We start from the raw sequence: 13,459 nt of genomic DNA, 5'->3' as shown, positions 1-13,459 counted from the left end.
GTTATGGCGTATTTAGCAGCGTTGTATTCAGCTGCTCGCTGCTTCTGATTAAGTAACGTACGGCATTGTATTCACTTTGAAGCTGCGTTTGTTTTTCCAAGCCACAGACCTGTTTTCCAGAACAGCATTCCGGATTCCAGACGAGACCCTCTGCCGTGGGATACCAAAGCCGTCTCCTTCGGTCCTTTTGTTTCCTGTTTTCATCCGTTGCCTTGTTTATCTGCAGAGCTCTCTCTCCATTACCCCGCGCAAGCAAACCTCGCTTGATCCCGGAGGCTCACAGGGGCTCACGTGGAACTCTGCAGCGGGTCCTGAGCCAGGTATTTTGCCGCTCTGAATGATTCACGGCGACTACGCTACTCAGAATTCCTATCCAGCTGCAATTATTCTCCGGTACTGAAGGAGTTTAACAGACATTACTAGTTTTACCTTCCTTTGAGAATCTTTTGAGCTGAATCAACCCTGCCGACTGAATTATCGACTTTTCCATTTTTTAAACTACAGGAGCATTGATTCTTTCCACAATCAAGAATATTCCACACCAAAGGTTCTTTCCTGATTAAATCTTATGTGCACGGGACTACATGGAAGCTACCCGGTAGTGCACCAACCCGGTACTAGCGTGACCCTCGTTCCGTTCGGGATTAGTTTCCTTTAGTAACCTTCCTTCCCTGCCGTTGTTCCCTTGGATTGATTTGGTGTTTTCTGGGACGGGCTCAATTCGAAGAACCATACGCCAACAGGTCAGTGTTGCATTTATATTTATATATAGCAGCAGGGAATTCAGACTACAGTACACATTTATATGCTCCTTGTTCTTCACAGCCTGGCAAGTGTTTTCGTTGTTTTGCGCACTTTCCATTGATTCATCTCTCAGACTGTGTTTTACTACAGTCATAGTGTGTCATCAATTGGAAGGTCTGATCCCAGAGATCTTCCACTTGAATTCTCAAGACCAGATCGTCTTTCGCCAGCGTATACTTTTAAAGTGGTCATAGCACTGCATCCTTTGATTGTATTCATTGATACAGTGATTCATTCCATGACAGTGAGCTCAGCACCTTGGCGAAGATTGACAATACACATCCAAACCATAGGCAAAAACCACCAAAGAAAATGAAAACTACGAAGAAAGGTTCCAGGGCATTCCTGAGAAACCTAACAATACCAGCTCCAGAAGTAGTAAAACAACAACAAAAAAGTGAAAAGAAATGTGACACAAAAAAAGACCAACTACCAAAAAAGGAAGAGGTTCCACTTTATAAAGAACCATCCCGAAGAAAAACAACAGAGGAAAGACTCCAACATGAAACCCTGATGAACCTATCAGTTTACATGGATGAACACCACTCCCCGAAGGAACAAAGCTTGAATGATGAAGATGGATCGCTTTTCATTTTGGACGAATATGAAGAGGGACATACCATCCCTAATCATGTAGTGGATTATGGATGGTAATCTTGTGAGGACATTTCAGACATAGATTTGGATGTCACAAATGGAGAATCGATGATTGTTATAGACTCGACGTATGATAAAGAACAGTCAGCAGACTACAAGAATCAAGCTGATGAAAAATCGGGAAATGATTATTCCAGAATGAATACTCCTGAAACAGAAGAAATCTGGCGAAAACTACCAACATTTATTGATCCATGACGCTATGAATCAATGAATATAATAAAAATGGAGTGAGTGGAACCAATGAACGATGGCTTAATATTAAATAGGACTAATACTATATGCCTCTTACATGCAATACGCAACTCCAATTCATTGCATCAGAGGACATTAAGTTGGTTGAGTTTATCCATGATACAATTATGGATAGAGTATGGATTCAATTTAACTCCCAACAAATTCTGGAAAAAGTGATGGAGAAAGCTTGCCACTTTCGCAAACTAGGGTTTTGCTGTTCAAGAATTAAAGATAAGAATACCACTGGGGTGTATAATCTTCAATGCTTGAAAAAGAAAGGCGCAAAACAACTCAAGAAACAAAATCCTATCTACAGCATTCTAGCAAAACTGTAATGGAGACCCTGGAAAAAAGATGGAACCATTATCATACTATCAGAAGGGAGTCACTAAGAAAGGTAGAAAGACCGAGTACATCAAAGAGAGACCTAGAGATGCGGATGCACCTATTGGACCTCAAAAGAAGAGGCATCCATAACAATTACACATAAACGAGAATGCTTCTCTTAGACTTTGCTCATGGAATTCCAGAGGATCAGCACATCTGTTTAAAACCGAAAATAATGATGTAGCCAGTTATCGGTTAATTTGTCTCCAGGAAACATGGATATACAAACAACCATTATGTGATGGCTACTTGACATATTTGAATAGAGCAATACATCGTACCAAAGGGCGTACCTCTGCTGGATTGTTAACATTAATCAAAATGACGCAAGGCTGAAAGTAGTAGAAACATCTAATCCCAATACATCCAATTCACTGTTATAGAATACACCATATGGGAGATGAGGAACAAAAATTACAATTTGGGAAACAAAGTGGGATTATGAATCTTTACTGGAACACAGTGGCCATCAATTATGAGATTTTCATAGATACTGTTTTAACATCTATGGAGGCTGCACGCGAAAAATATACCCACATCGAATATATTGTACGTGGCGATCTGAGCATACATCTGTTCAATTCGAATGGACTTGAAACCCCGTTTGAGAAATTACCTGCCAGAGCCCAACTGGGATCGAAAGAGCTGACCAAAAGAAATAGGATACTCATTAATGGCTCTTTAACTGATGATAGACCGCCAAACCAACTTGGTCAAGAGGCACATCAACTGTTTTCCTCGACTATATCTATACTTCTAATGGAATGCAGGATAACATTTTTAAGACAGCTAACATCCACTCAGTAAATAGTGATCATCATAAGATCACTATTACATGGAATTCAAATTTTCCTCCTCGGAAGAAATTAGCTCTACCTCGTCTTGAACTCAATACTGGAATGAATAGACTGCACATAACTGATGATCAACTCTAAGATTTAAAAGAAACATTCCATAATTCCTCTCGGATTGGAATAGAGAAACTGGAGTATGAAAGGCTTCTGATCCCCTTTAAACACCCAAACTGTCATAGAAGAAATGCAAGAGGGAACCATGTGCACAGCTAAAACAATCAAATTGCAGCAAAAAAAAAGAGAACTTCGAAGGAAACAAAAAATAGCAGAAAAACTGGGACGAGAAGAGAAATTAAAAATCTCCAAATTATTAAAACAGTATAGAAACTGAATAAAAATAACAAAGGTGATAAGTCAATGTGATGCTGAGAACATATTAAAAGCGATGAAATACAAAAATTCTAGAGATTTATGGAACCTTCTGAATGAGAAATGTCCACAACAGGAGCGTCTCATTCCGGATGTTCCAGAAGCAGGGTGGATAGCCTACTTCTCAGATCTATGCAAGAAAGGAAATGAAATCTAGAATAAATCTCCTGTCGAAGATAATCGGAAATGGAACATCAATTGGGAACTTGAAGTATTGACACCTCAAAAACCTTAACGCATCACGAGCCCCTGGCCACGACTGCCTAAGTAATGCCACTTTAAAACGGAAGCCGGAGGTTTGGGCGAATTTATGTATCCAGATTTTCGCACTCATCTCAGAGTACAATATGATTCCATCGACATGGAAAGCTGCAATACCAATACCAATTTTTAAACATGGCGATCGGAAATTACCAGCTATTGTCGCTCAATAGCCTTACCCCCTCAGGAAGGTTTTTGCGTTGCTACTGCTGCGGAGACTAACAAATTGGGCAAAATTAAACAGAAGACAAGATCCAAGCCAAACAGGCTCCTTTAAGAATGTAGGTACTAAAATCAATTTGAACCTACTGAACATCCTAAAATTGGAAGTCATAAAGAATAAAATGCCAGTCAATGCAGCATTCGTAAATATGCAACTTGCCTTCGATGCCGTAAATAGGTTCTAGTATATCTCTTGGCCAGCTCCACTTGGCTAGTTTTTCCCATCATTTTCATCTATCACGGAACTATATACAAATACAACAATTAAAATAAGACTGTCTCAAGATGGTGCACAGTCTACCCAGATTCTAACCTGTAACGGCCTAAAACAAGGCTGCCCACTTGCGGCAACACTTTTTAATCTGTACACATCAGACATAGCAGAGAATCAACGACTCACAATAGTAAATTCCCCAAAAATGAATGCCATTTCCCTACCTTAAATCATGTATGCTGATGATCTAGTGATACTAGATAAAACACAAGTGGGGCTGCAGAAAAGTCTAAGAAACCTGGAAGACTATCTGAAAATCAATGATCTGTTGATCAATACAAAGAAATCTAAAATAATGACTGACACATATCAACCAAAAGCAAAATTCAAACCTTTGACAATCTTCCTTGAAGGGAAAAAACTAGAGCTGGTAAAAACAGTTAAATATCTAGGAATATGGCTTAATCAATCAGAGGTTGAAAAAGACTGGGCAGACCATTTACAATCTAAAGCTTGCTCGCTGGCATGACAAGGATTACTGCTCCATAACAAAATTGGTAAATTTCCAATGAAGCCAGTAATCACTTACTATAGACAGAAGGTAGTTGCCTTTCTAACTTATGGCAGTGATGCCATGCTAAACCTGGATCAAAAAATATGGCAGACGATAGAAGGGATATTCTGTCGGGAAAAACTAGCCTTTCCAGTGACCTGCCTATCCTATGCCACGTATACGTTACGAGCCAGCTATTTAATCATTGGAGTCCATAGCAAATTGGAAACATCTTGATCTCTTTAGAAAGACTGATCGATGTCCACATTCCAGAAACAGAGATATTACATCCCGAACATAACTGTCGTCCTAAATGAATGGAAAATGGCATGCATGTTAATGCTACAAAATGCTGATGCAACTATGGAGATGCTCAAACTCCGTCCTCAAGATGCGAAAAACCGTATCCAATGGAATATTGGATTAGAACTACGCAACTTAAAGCGCAATATCATCTTGCATTAAATTGCGATATAGATACAAGAGCGCTGAACCAACTACCCCAGTATCTAACTATTTTTCCTGCTCGATTTATCAGAGACACTTTCTTGCGTCTACTCCTTAATATTATACCCACTCGTGAAGTTTTGGTAAAGACGAAGCAGTTACCAGAAGCATTGAAATATTGCAGTTTCTGTCAGCAACCAGAAAAAGTTGAGTCAATATATCATATTCTATGGGGCTGTACGGATTTGGCTCACAAAAGAACCTTGTTTAAAAACATGCTCCCACAAACAAGAACTATCTATGATGCAAACGAAAGATGGGAACAGATTCTTTTGGAAAATAATAAAGCTCACATTTTTTGGATCATCCAATTTTGGAATAATATAATGGAGCAACCAAATGAAATTCAGCATTGGAAGAGTGTAAAGGCCATTAAAATGGAAACCACTACAGACTGAAATGGAATGAAATTTATATAGTGTTTGTATGTTTTAGGATTTCTGTTTGACTTTTTGTCATAAATGAAAAGTTTGTAGGTAAACTATATCACTTAAATAAAAAATAAAAAATAGTGCCATTGGAGCAGGACGTTTTGCTACATCTCCCTTACTTGTATGGACTGTCAGCTTGGGGATAAGTCCCCATGTGTATTCCCACTGTTTCTTTGCGATTGTTTCCCCTAGTGTCTTGTCCCATTTCACCATATAGTTCCACCTCACTTCCTCCCCCCTGTGCATTCAGGAACCTGTAGAGATTTGATACTAATTTCCCTGATCCCTCATTCACTGTCAAGAATGTCTCAAAATGCATCAGCTGTCTAGTGGATGCCTGCCTCAGAAGGGTGACTGTCAGCCAATGTTTTAGTTGTGTGTATTGAAAGCCGTCTTTCCCTGTTAACCCCAAGGCTTGGTTGTATTCTTCAAATGTTAATATGTTCCCCCCTGATACATATCCTTTATAGTCCGGTATCCAGCCCTTTTCCATTTCTTGTACGCTTTTGTGTTCATCCCTGGTTGAAAATCTGGATTCCCAAACATTGGTAGGAAGGGGAGGGGATTGTTGACAGTGCCCTTCTTTTAAGTGCTGCGTCCCGACCCCCACCCCCACCCCCACCCCCACCACTTCGCTGATCTTGATATTCGGGTGCCTATGTTGACCCTTCAGCCAGGGAAGCCCTGATAATGGAGAAGCCGCCACCGCCCTGTCCTGTTCTGTTCATATGCGTTGAGGGGTCACTGCCAGCAATTCCATACACTACCCTCAACTGGGCCGCTTCATAGTACCTGCGGAAGTGGGGGAGTGCCAGTCCTCCTTGATGTCTAGGTGCCGTCATTGTTCATTGTTGGCATTTCTATTCATATACGCCTTCACGACTTTGTTTAGAGATTTGAAAAATGTATTTGGGACTCTAATTGGTGGTCTTCCAAAGCTACTTTACTATTTTCAAGCCCTAACATTCTCCCCTAGCATGATGTGGCTAGAGGGTTCCATTTCTGGATGTCCAATTTAATTTTTTTCAAAAGGTTAGCATAGTTTGCCTTGTACATTTGGTCCAGTGTCAGTGTTATTCCCAGGTAGGTAATCCCTGTTTTTGCCCAATTTAGCTGCATTTCCCAGGATGTTTTCCCCACTATAATCGGGTCTACTGTTAGGTTCAGTATCTCAGATTTTTGTTGGTTAATTTTTAGCCCGGATCTCTGCCCCAAAGTTCTATAATTCCTTCATTAGCACCGGGAAGGAGGTTTACAGCTCTGTTACTGCCACCAACATGTCACCCACAAATGCCATATTTTTGTGTTCCCTTCCCACGATATGTATTCCTTTTACTCCCTCTGACTCTCTAATCCTGGCCAATAGTGGTTCCAGGAATATCATGTAGAATACCAGCGATAATGGGCCCCTTGTATAATCCCCCCTCCCCATGTTCATCGGCTCTGACACTATTCCATTCTGGGTGACCCGCATCGGAGGATTGTTATAGTTGTCTTTCAACATTAGGAGGAAGATCTGTCCAAATCCCTTTCCTCTCATTGCGAGGAAAAGCTGCATCCACGCCACCCTGTTGAAATCTTCCTCCGCATCTAATGAGATGAGAACTGCCAGCTTGTGTGTGATCCCCACTTTTTCTATGAGATGACACACTCTGCGTGTATTGTCAAAGGTTTGCCTCGTTGGAATGAATCCTGACTGGTCTGAAGCAATAAGTGCTGGGAGAAAGTGTGAGATCCTATCTGTCAGGACCATCATATAAAGCTTTGCATCTGATCTGTATTTATTAAGGCAATCGGGCGGTACGATCCCGGAAGCTCTGGGTCCTTTCCCTGTTTGAGGAAAACTATCAGTTTTACCTCATTCATTGAGCGAGTGATATTTCCTGATTGTATAAACGTATTAAACAGTTTTGATAGTTTAGGTGCCAGGACATCCTGGAATTGTTTATAAAAGCAGTCCGGGTAGCCATCTTGGCCATGAGCTTTGTTTTTCGGCAGACCTTTGATCACTTTCTGGACTTCTTCCTCCATTATTTCTCTGTTTAATCTCTCCCTGTCCCACCCGAGATTCTGGGTAGGCTCAGGCCTTCAAAATGTTTCTCCTGTGTGAAAAGACACAGGTTGTCGGATTTGTACAGTGTCTGATAGTAGTCGCGTAGCATCTTCCCCCATGTCCTCATCCTTTGTCTGTACCTGCCCCAAATTGTCCCGGAGTTTCATGACCATTCTGCTCATCTCATTCACCTTTAGTTGCCATGCCAGAAGTTTATCTGCCTTGTTAGCTTAACATAGAACCAGTGTTTTAGGTTAAGGAGTGCTTTTCATGCCCGTTTGTTATGCACCATTCCCAACTGACCCTGGACATATCTTAATGCTAGTTTCAATTTCTTTGTTGAATTCTTCGAGATTTCCCCTTGAATCTCTTTCAGCTTTCCCTCCAACTGTTCTACACTACTGCGTCTCTGCTTGTCTCGCCCTACCTTAAGGGTTATTAATTCCCCTCTCAGCACCGCCTTCAATGCATCCCTTACCACCTCCTGTGGCGTGTCTTCTGTGTCATTTTCCATAAAATATTGCTCTATTCTTTCCTTTATGATGCCCACTGTGACCTTATCTTGTAGAAGCTCTGCAGGAAACTTCCACTTTCAAATGCCCCTTCTAGCATGCCCCAAAACGGAGGTGGCCATAACCAGTGCGTGGTCCAAGAGTGAGATGGATCCTACTTCTATTTATTTTACCTTGCCCACAAGTACGGTTGATGCCCATATATAATCGATCCATACGTCACATAGCATTTCCATTTTGTTTTTCAACGCCCTCGATGGGGTCTGTGCCCCCTGTCGGGTGGTGGTGCTCCAGTCCAAGTGGGGCTTCCATGCTAAATTGAGGTACCCTGCTAGGATAATTTCTCCCCAAGCAAACTGTTCTAGGGTGGATAGGACCCCCTTCAAGAAGTCGTCTTGGCCGGTGTTGGGGGCAATATATCGAAGCTAATGTCAAGTTCCGATCCTTAAGGGATATATTGAAGAAAATATAATGCCAGGGCCCAGTTGCGCACAATAGGAATGGCTGCCTGATTCGAAAGCTCCCGCTCGACCGAAACATCCTGCGCTAAACTATCCTTTAAGGAGCCGGCCGCCTCAGGAGCTGGAAAGCGGATTTATCGATGGCCCAAACACTTGTGCCCATGCAGTGAAAATCCTGATAAGCTGCGATTTATATTCACAAAGATATGGCCATTGTAAAATCAGCCGACATGCAGGGCTGAGGCGATCTGGCAGGTAGAACCGTGAGGAACCACCCAGTGGCCGGGAACACAAAGTGACGGAGGGCCGCGGGTGGGCGGAGCCTGCTACTATGACTCGCGCCTAAGCCCAGAAACATACGTATGCGGAGGGTCGCCGAGTCGGGAAAGGTGGCTGAAGCGGAGACGGACCACTGGACCCCTTGGTAGAGCCGAGACCCACAAGGTGCTCCAGCTGCTGGGGCACGGATAATGCTCGCCACCCTCCCGTATGCCATGCCCAAGTAAGGCCCCTACTGCGAATGTGCAACGGAACGCCAAAGGGCGCTTCAGCTCTATAACAAGGCAGGGCCTGGAACCAGCACAACACACGCAGGATACCAAGTAAGAGGCCCAGAGGTGTTGGGAGAGGAGCGGGGCCATGTCTGACACGATTGATCCCCACTGGGCGGAGAGGTTGCAACTTGGCATAGCCCTCGCTTTAGCCGTCGCCCGGTCCCGCGGCTGCGTCGACTGGCGTGTGAGCGGGGGGGCCCCGCAAGAAGCGTGCAGCCCCTGATTAGTAAGACCCAGACCGTCATGGCGGCGATTGTATAGGAGAGACAATTGTTAATCGCACCTGGACTACAGGACACGGGCTGGGCAGAAGGTTTAGGGACGCGGATCCCTATCTCAACAAAGTCGCTGATCTGCCAACAATTGTTAACTCGCGGAACGTAAGCACTCTGTAAAGGACATAACGTCCCAATCTGAGGCAGACTGCCTAGCAACGTGCGTACTACGCGGTGGGACGCGGCCCGCTCGTGGTGGGCGCGCTCTGTGTGGCTGGCCTTGGGAGATTGCTTGAAGGCAGTGTTACGCGCTCGTGTGCTTCCTCCCTGTTTAGACGCGTGCTGGTGCCTCTGATTGCTCACAAGGGGGCTACTTTGCTGCAGCTTAACACGGACTGCATGACCACGCTTTGAACACCCGAAAACACACAAGGGCTGCCTACCATAACCCCTTGTACGGCAGGCCGGCAGGCTAACAGCAGATACGCGAAGTTAATGAGTAGACACTTGACAGGCACATGAAGCTGTGCAATCTGGTACAGAGACACAGTAATACGTGGTAATACGAACTGAACATTGCTATAATGCTATAATTAAATACGTGGAAGGACATAGTCCATTTGTGGTGACCAGGTTCTGAAGGCCTATATACGGAGGAGTGTGTAAACATACAACCCCAACCTTTGAACCCCTTTCTACGCCTGTACAGAGACAACATAGGGGGGCCGAGTGAAAGTGTGCAGAGGTTTACCAGCTTAAACATTGGTGTGGCTAGACAACTGTGAAATCAATAACATTATACTGCACTACATTACTATGGGGGAACCACACAAAGCAGGCAAAGCGACAAAGAGCCCTGGCAATAAAAAGAAAGGGCTACACCAGCAGCCAGAACCAAACTACTATTGCGGAGATACACAGATCCCATCGAGACTGCCGAGCCTGAAGTGGGGGAACGAGAATACAGGCTGATAACATTAGTACAAAATGGATTCCTCGCAGTTAACGTTAAGCTGGATGAGATAGTAGCCACTATTGGCTCCCTGAGGGCCAGAATAGACAAAGAAAGCACACGTGTCACGGAAACCGAAAATAGAATAAGTACAAATGAAGATACCATTGCACATCACGGTCACATCACCCAGATTAAAGAAACAATGTCCAAGCTACAAAATAAATGTGAGGACCTCGAATAGAGATCAAGGAGGAACAACATTCGAGTGGTGGGCGTATTGGAATCCTTTGGGAAAGGTCAAATGGAAAAGCAACTTGAAACATTGCTCAAGTCCTTATTTGGGCCGGAGTCATTCTCTGAACGCTTCCTGGTCGAGAGAGCACACCGCACACCAGCTCCAATACCTAAACCAGGCGCACCACCACGCACAATAATTGCCCGGCTCCTCAACTACAGGGACAGAGACGCAATCCTGTGGTTGGCAAGAAAGGCTGGAACACTGCAATATGAGGAAAACCAAATACACATATACTCATACTTTTCCGCCGGGGTCCAGGCAAGCAGAAGATCCTATGAACCAGTTAAGAAACTCTTGAAGGCACGCCAAATTCCATATGCTTTGATGTTTCCGGCCAAGGTGAGAATTCAACATGCAGGAAGAGCGCACTTCTTTGACTCTCCGGCTGAAGCCATGACTAAAAACTTCCATACCCCTTCCTCCCAGAGGGGGCAGACCGGCACAGACCAACAGACCCCGACCAGCAGATTAAAGACACCCACCAGAAGAATATATGTATGGGCTACCGTATCCTTTATGTCCGAAGTTATGTTGAGCTAGCAACCAAAGGCAGCCCCATGATCCATGGTTAGGTGGAGTGGCGGAACCGAAGTTGGCGGTCATGTGGAGCAACATGGCTACCCCTGGAATATTCCACAAGTTTATGTGGTAACATCGTCAAGTTGGGGGTGATGATGAGGGTGGGTGGGTGTTACGAGGGCATGGAGTTTGTTGTTGTTTTGAATCAGACTTATCATGGTTTAAAATGGCAATTTGTCCCCACTGGAAGGCGCCTCGTCCCGGTGGGAGGGTGAAGGAGGCAGAAGGTTTGTTGATGGTTAAATCTGTGGTTGCACATATGCTGGCGCTGCCCATGCTTTACAAGTATCATGACCCTAGGAGACGAGACAACGTTGAAACATTTCCCTATGAAACATTGGTGACGGGTTGAGGGTAAAACTGCTGTCGTGGAATGTCAGGGGACTAAATAATCAGATAAAAGCTAAGAAAGTGGGCAATTATATTACCAGACATGTCCCCCAGATCCTGATGTTGCAAGAAACACACACACAATGGGATCGAGCAATTTGCACATACTGCCTAAATGGGACAAATTAAGGTTCAATACTAATTATTCATCCCAGTCCAGAGGTGTCTGAACCCCACGCTTGGATGAATAAGGGTGATAACTAGAAAGTTGATCAGCTCGGCAGATATGTTATGGTGTGGGGTGAGATTGCTGGCCAACAACTATTGCTGGTTAACACATATGGGCCTAATATTGATGACCCTGCCTCCTATACGAATATGTATCAATTAATTACCTCAATCAATGTGACCACTATAATATGGGTAGGGGATTTCAATGTGGCCCTGGACCCCAGGCTTGATAGAGCCAAGACTACTATCAGGGCACCGAATAAGACAGTCCCAACCCTGGGTCACATTCTACCACAGCTGTCACTGGTAGATGCCTGGCGTGAAATACATCCTGACAGTAGGAGATACACGTATTACTCCTCGGTTCATGACTCTGAGTCTAGAATTGATTATTGGTTTGTTTCCCCTAATGTAACTGCTGCACTGAAGATGTGTGAGATATTACCCCGCATGCTATCCGATCATTCCCCGGTGTTGTTGGAGGTGGCGCTTCGCCATGCCCCCAAGCCCGTAAAAAGATGGAGGATGACAAATGGAATACTAGGTGACCCCGAGGTGGCGGAGGCACTACATGTCGAAATAGCAGAGTTGTTTACTAATAATGTGGGAACAGTTGATAGGTATTCCACTGTATGGGAGTCCTTCAAGGTTTGGACCAGGGGAGTCTTGATATCCAAGTCTGCAGGTCTTCTAAAAGGTGTGCGAGATGAGCTAACTGAAACTGAATGAAAATTGGGAGAACTAGAGGAGACTTATACTCGCACACAAGACAGAGCAATACTGGCTGAAATACATACAGACCTCCAGGAGTTTGGTAATTTGGCCACTAGAGAAATGCGCTATATAGCGGCACCTGTACGGGCGCGTAGATACGGGGATGGGAACAAAGCTGGGAAAACACTGTCTAATCTGCTTAAACAAGATAAACAACCGAATCAGATTACTAGCATACAAACGCCACCAGGGGAGGTGCTCCTAGGGGAAGAGGGGATTAACAGGGAATTTGTTAAATTCTACAAAGAGCTATACACGAACAAAGACACAAAAACAGATATAGAAATTAAATCATATCTTGCAGCACTCTCCCTGCCAAAACTCTCAGATGAGGACCGACTGGCAATGGAGCAGCCTGTAACTGCTGAGGAAATCACAGAAGCAATTAAAGTGCTATCGTCGGGCAAAGCTCCAGGGTCAGACGGGATAGGCGCTGAATTCTGTAAGGAGTTCCGCGAGGAGTTGGTACCAATACTAATGCAGGTATGGGAGGAAGCCCTTGAGAGCAATATACTACCCCCGACGATGCGGGAGGCTGTGATAACTGTGCTCCGTAAACCTCGGCGACCGCCCCAAGATGTATCATCCTATAGCCCCCTTTCACTCAAGCACTGACGCCAAGATATTTGCAAAAGTGCTGGCTAATCGATTCTGCCAGAGGTCCCGACTCTGGTCCATCCTGACCAAAACGGGTTTATCCCCACGAAATCCATGGCCCTAAATCTTCGTCAACCTTTTTGGCATAATGGCGCAAATAGAGCCGGGGAGAAGCGCAGTGGCTATATCTCTCGACGCCGAAAAAGCCTTTGACCCGGTATCATGGGCTTATCTGTTGGCTGTGCTGGAGGCGTTTGGGATGGGTCCCAATTTTATTAGATACGGCACCAGGCAGGGATGCCCATTCTCGCCTATACTATTTGCGCTAACCATAGAGCCAACGGCAATCGCGGTTAAACTAAGACATGCAGACAGCCGGATAAAGATGAAAGGCTCCACCCAAC

The 13,459-nt window shown here is 44.4% G+C and overlaps 1 protein-coding gene across 3 annotated transcripts in view; it reads right to left on the bottom strand.

Annotated features, from left to right (window-relative positions):
• The window catches only part of ELP1 (elongator acetyltransferase complex subunit 1), a 2,667,893-nt gene that overhangs the window by 1,822,216 nt on the left and 832,218 nt on the right, over nt 1-13,459 (bottom strand). The window lies entirely within an intron of this gene.

Source organism: Ambystoma mexicanum, chromosome 6q (genome assembly GCF_040938575.1).
Source record: "Ambystoma mexicanum isolate Mex_15411 chromosome 6q, UKY_AmexF1_1, whole genome shotgun sequence".
NCBI lineage: Eukaryota > Metazoa > Chordata > Amphibia > Caudata > Ambystomatidae > Ambystoma > Ambystoma mexicanum.
Note: the sequence above shows the minus strand (reverse complement) of the source record. Positions and strands in the feature narration are given on the sequence as shown.